Below are 6,000 nucleotides of genomic sequence, written 5' to 3' on the forward strand. Positions count from 1 at the left end.
ACGCAACTCTGGCGGTAGCCCAGTGATTGTACCAAAGAAAGCGTCCATGCACATCTGAACGGCGCCTCGCACGGGATCAAGAAGGTTGGAAGCGTGCAGGAGTACCTGTGGCGTTTTCGGCACCTAACAAATTAGGCCAAATATGCAGGATTGTGAATAGAGAAGGACACAAAAAAGGCGCTCTGCTGCACAAATAGACTTATCAATTAGTAAAGTGCACTGCGGTTGTTGTGAACAAAGTCCCTTTGTTCTGTAATCAAGGCACTAGACCGGCCAAACCAGTCGATGCCTCATCACTTGTCTCACGAAGCACGACAACAATCGTCGCCAGAAGCAGGGCAGCAATCTGGCTAGGCACTGCGCAGCCTGCGGGTGCTCTCCTGACTTTCGCGCTTTTTAGAGCAGGCATCAAAATGAAACCGTATGCTTTATAGGAAAAGCCTTCGCTTCCAATAAAAAGTTTCACTATATATGCATGTATCAGCATGCTACGATATCTCTAAAAAGAAGAGAGATCGCGTATTTGGAAGGCAGTCATCAGTTTAGCGAGTTTTAATCACGACTGAACAGATGCTCGTATAGTCTTAGACTGTGTGGTGTTGCGCATGCGGGGAAAGCTGCATTCTTGATTTGATTGATTGATATTTGGGGTTTAAAGGGAAACTCCGGTGAATTTTCATCAATACTGAGATAATGCTGTTCTATAATAGTAGTGACAGTCCTGAAAAAGCTAGGGTGGTTCATTTTGCGCAGGTACTTGTCAATAATTTTAATTAAGCAAAAACGACAAGTCAAAATTGAAACAGTGGTAGGTATCCGATGACGTCACAAGAATGCGTCGCCAATGACGTCACGAGATCCGCTACCCCCCGCCAAGGCTGGCCAGAGTGTAAACATAACTCACGTGCCTCGATATTCTGATGCGCGAAAAGAAAGTTGGCGATGTCATGCGAGGCGGAATCAAGCTGTGCCACTCGTCTTACCAGTGACAAGTTCAGGGATAATTGCAGCTATCTGAGCGCGGAAGTATCAATTTCAATCTTCCGGCGCCTGAAGCATCTGTGATGCCTTGAATCGATTTTTTCGCTGCTCAATATTGTGAGACACAACGTCAACGACTACTAACACGCTGTGTGGAGCTGACAAAACTGAACTGCGCTCGCGTTGTCGTCACCTCGTCGCAGAAAGAGTGCGCTGTATCTGTCTGCTGGGAAAGTTGGGGTTTTCAAAAAGGGGTAGGCCCTGACGTCATATACACAGGGTGACCCGCGTTTACAAGTGTGATTCCAGACTCAGCTACCATTTTAAAATTAGTTTTTTTTTAAAAAAACTAAATGACTTATGGTTATATACTTTGGCACATATCACCACGGTATGTTGAAAGTTTCATTGAAATCGGCGAATATCGAAAAAATGCTGGAGTTCCACTTAAACGTTCTAAAACCACCATATGAATATAAGAGGCGCCGCAGTGAAGTGGCCTGGAAATTTCGACCACGCAGAGTTCTTTAACGTGCACCCGATGTTGAGCATATTGACACGTGCGGTTCTTTTGGTTTACGAAGAAAGCCGCTATCACTTTCTGTTAAGCGCAACGCAGGCCGCGTTTATCTTGTATGCCACTCTGGAACGCGTTATGACGCGTGTATAAAAGACTGACACGTGCGCAACGCAGGCCGCGTTTATCTTGTATGCCACTCTGGAACGCGTTACGACGCGTGTATAAAAAGCCGGCGCAGTGCGCCACTGGGAGTCTTTTTTTTTTCCCGTCGGCCGACGACTGTTCACGCCGCTGTTGCTGTGAGTTGTGTTTTGGCCCTGTTTTGCTGGGCACAAGTTCGCCCAATAAACAGTTCGCCTGACACCGCCCTGACTCCTGCGTGCTTCCTCTCAAGTGCTGCGTGTATCACAACCTCGTGACATCTGGTGGAGGTGCGGGGTAATTTCGACCACCTGGGGTTCTTTATTGTGCACCCAAGTCTGAGCACACGGGCCTCGGCATTTTCGCCTCAATCTGAAATGCAGCCGCCGCAGCCACAACTCGATCCCCGTACCTCTCGCCAAGCGGGTGAGGTAGTCAGTCGCTACGACAATCCATTTGTTGCCAGAAGTTGACGTCGGGAACGGCCCCAGTAAGTCCATGCCGATTTGTTGGAATGGCCGTTGCGGTGGTTCGACGGGTTGCAGAAGTCCGGCTGGCCTAGTTGTCGGCGTCTTGCGTCGCTGACAGACTCTGCATGTTTTTACGTAGTGGGCGACGTCGGCAGTGAGGCGAGGCCAATAGTACTTCTCTTGTATTCGTGACAGTGTGCGGGAAACACCAAGATGTCCGGCTGTCGGGTCGTCGTGTAATGCTTCCAGAACCTCTGGACGTAACGCTGAAGGTACCACGAGGAGGTGGTCGGCGCGGAGCGGCGAGAAGTTCTTCTTCAGGAGGACGTTGTTTCGCAGGAAAAACGAAGCCAGTCCTCGGCGGAATACTTTCGGCACGTCGGCGGTCTTGCCTTGCAGGTAGTCCATGAGGATCTTGAGCTCTGGGTCAGCTCGTTGGCGTTCCGCGAAGTCGTCGGTACTTATGGGTCCCAGGAAAGAGTCGTCGTCCTGGTCATCCTGGGGCGGCGGATCGACAGGGGCGCGAGACAAGCAGTCGGCGTCGGAGTGCTTTCGTCCGCTTTTGTAGACGACGGTGATGTCAAATTCTTGTAGTCTGAGACTCCACCGTGCGACGCTACTTTGGACCCTACAAGGTAGTCCGACGTCATGGTGAACTGGACTATGAGGTCGTGCCCGATGGCTTAACGTCATCCCAACGACGCCATGCACGACCCGAAGTCGTACACGTGGTGCGACTTAAACCTTATTACGCGCGCTGATTAGCTGTGACGCATTGTTAATGTAATTTATTGCATGTACTCTCTCTTATGTTCTGTCTTTAGCATCGGGACGATGCTTTTTCAGAGGGGGGTAGTGACACGTGCGGTTCTTTTGGTTTACGAAGAAAGCCGCTATCACTTTCTGTTAAGTGCAACGCAGGCCGCGTTTATCTTGTATGCCACTCTGGAACGCGTTATGACGCGTGTATAAAAGACTGACACGTGCGCAACGCAGGCCGCGTTTATCTTGTATGCCACTCTGGAACGCGTTACGACGCGTGTATAAAAAGCCGGCGCAGTGCGCCACTGGGGGTCTTTTTTTTTCCCGTCGGCCGACGACTGTTCACGCCGCTGTTGCTGTGAGTTGTGTTTTGGCCCTGTTTTGCTGGGCACAAGTTCGCCCAATAAACAGTTCGCCTGACACCGCCCTGACTCCTGCGTGCTTCCTCTCAAGTGCTGCGTGTATCACAACCTCGTGACAATATGGTCCTACAGCGTTTTTGCCTCCATTGAAAATGCAGCCGCCGCACCTTGGATTCGACCCCATGACTTGCAGGTCAGCAGCTGAGAACCTCAGCCACTAGACCACTACAACTGGGCAAGTCTGCATTCTTGCCAATTTGTTGCCTTCGTGCAATAAAAATGCAATTATTCACTGGTTCAGCGCCCGTGTTGTCACTTGTTCTTTTTGTGTCCTTGTTTTTTTGGGCGCTGCCGTTCCCCTTTAAATATGCAACACCAACTTACCCAACGTCACACCCTTTTGCAGTGTATAAGGTAAAAAAAGAAGAAAATTGTATAGCAGCTTCACTATAGGGTGAAATCAGTGGAAGGGCGCCTCGGGCACCCAAGCTAGTGCTTACAGTTTTCACTGCTCCGTTTACGAAAAGTGTCGATGACGCCAATAAGTTTGAGGTGAGCATGCAAGGCTGCCCCGGCAGGAGTGGAATCTTCCCAAGCAGATTCATATGCTAGGTGTGCGACATGTGCTCTATCTTTTCCTGCGCGTTATCGACATCCTGCTCGTTGCGGCACCAAGTTTCGTGATGCCATGACACCTTCGCGTGGTAAAAGTTGCGCCGATCACGGAGGCAGTGCAAAACCAGATGAGTCGCCAAAAGTTTGTAATGCATCCGATCCGGGAGGCAATGACAAACCGCTTTAGCAGCAGAGAACCTCGTAGAGGTGTCGGGAAGGATTAGATAGATCGACTAAGAAAAAAAACAAGATGGCTGCCGCCTTTGAGTCATCGCAGGTGAATGCGCAAATGACTTCGTGAGTTGGAAGTGAATGGAAGAAGCCCGTAGCTTCATTTCGCTCTCTTAATTCAGTTATTATATTGAGTTCAGGATCTCTTTACAGTGTGTACGGTGGGTGGACTGTCTCCAGAGTGGCAGCTAAGCATCGGTGAGTCGGAGTTTCACTACGCATCGCGATCAGAATCGCCCCTTAGCGGGCCCGTGCCTCATACCTGGCAAAGCCCGGGTATGGGGGACAACGAGATGCAGCTAGCGCCAAGAGGAGCACCACTTATCCATCCCGCTCGACTTCAAGTTGCTGCAGGCTCAGCAACAATATCGACGTCCCCTACAGAGAGCATCGAGGCCTCGCAGTGCAAGAAGAGGCGTACAGAGGAGGAAGAGGTTGACAACGATGACGCTACATCGACGTACTCCCTTAATGACATGACACAGATGGATACAGAAGCACCCAAGGAAGACGAGGGAGCTTACACGGTGGTCACCCATCACAAGAACAGAGCTACGGGGATACCGGTGGTATTCAGACCAATCGCTGCCGAGGACTCCTTCTGGAAGGTGAATCCCAATCGCACAGCGTCTGAGATAATATCTGCTATCAATGAGAAAGTGACATCATCAAGAATCAATAGAGACGGAAGTTTTTGTGTTGGAGTACGGTCTTTGTACTCGGCAAACAAGTTACTGCTGATCAAGAGTCTGGCTGGATTGCCTGTACAAGTGATGATACCTCAGTCTTACATGAAGACCCTAGCAAAGATAAGAGATGTTCCACTCGAATACAGTGATTATGACCTACTGGATTATCTTAAAGATGCTGGAGTAATCTCCGTCACACGACAAAAGAGATGGGTTAGAAATGAAGATGGAAGTGTCACAATGCAGCCCATACGAAATGTAATACTCCAGTTTAGACATGACATGCCATTGCCAAAAAGAGTTGCTCTCGGCTTTACGGTTCACACTGTCGAGGAATACATTGAGCCGGCGGTAAGGTGTTACAACTGCCAGAGATATGGGCATAAGGCTAAGACTTGCAGGGGAACCAAGAGATGCAAGGTATGTGCGGGCGCACATGATTACAAAGAATGCACCTCGAAGCGTCAACCTAAGTGTGCAAACTGTGCTGGACCACATCCGGCGTCGTTCTCAGGCTGCTCTCGAAACCGTTTGGCATCAGCGGCACAAAGAGAGAGAATTGTAAAAGGGTACCATAAGATACAAAAAGGTCCAGCACCCAATGCGGATATAGTCGAAGATGTTCCTGCGGCACAAAGAAGCGCAAAACAGTGGCGCCACGACTCTTACTCGGAAGTATTGAAGCGCTCAGCACCAAAACATCGCGTTGGAAAAGAAGTCCGGGCCCAGGAACATGCTGAAGTGGAACTTTCTACCAGGCCAGACACAGCCAAAGAGCCACTGACTACCAAAGGGAAGGGTCACAGCAGCTTGCTGAGTAAAACTTCTTCGAGAAATGCGATCTCGGCGGAGACAGCCGGAAGCGAGCAAGTCATTTTGCCAATAATCTTTGCGGCTCTCAAAGCAATTCTACGATCCCTGCCACAAGCAGGCTCTTTACCAGAAGTGAAATTGCTGCTAGATGTTGAGCATCTTCTCTTGTCGTAATCATGGCTACCGGACTATCTAACTGGTACAAAAGAAGTGCAATATTCCAGTGGAACTGCAACGGTTTGCAGAATAAGAGTGGAGATTTTCGGAAATTCGTCGCTCAGCACGGGTTTCCGAAACAAGAGTATCCACTAACTTTCGCTTGTCCAATTATGTGGTGTACCAAGCAGACCGTCCTGCTGCAAAAAGCAGAGTGATGTTGTGTGTGAGACGCGATATTCCGTCGACACTTGTGGCTA

The sequence above is a fragment of the Rhipicephalus microplus genome, chromosome X (assembly GCF_043290135.1).
Source record: "Rhipicephalus microplus isolate Deutch F79 chromosome X, USDA_Rmic, whole genome shotgun sequence".
Lineage (NCBI taxonomy): Eukaryota > Metazoa > Arthropoda > Arachnida > Ixodida > Ixodidae > Rhipicephalus > Rhipicephalus microplus.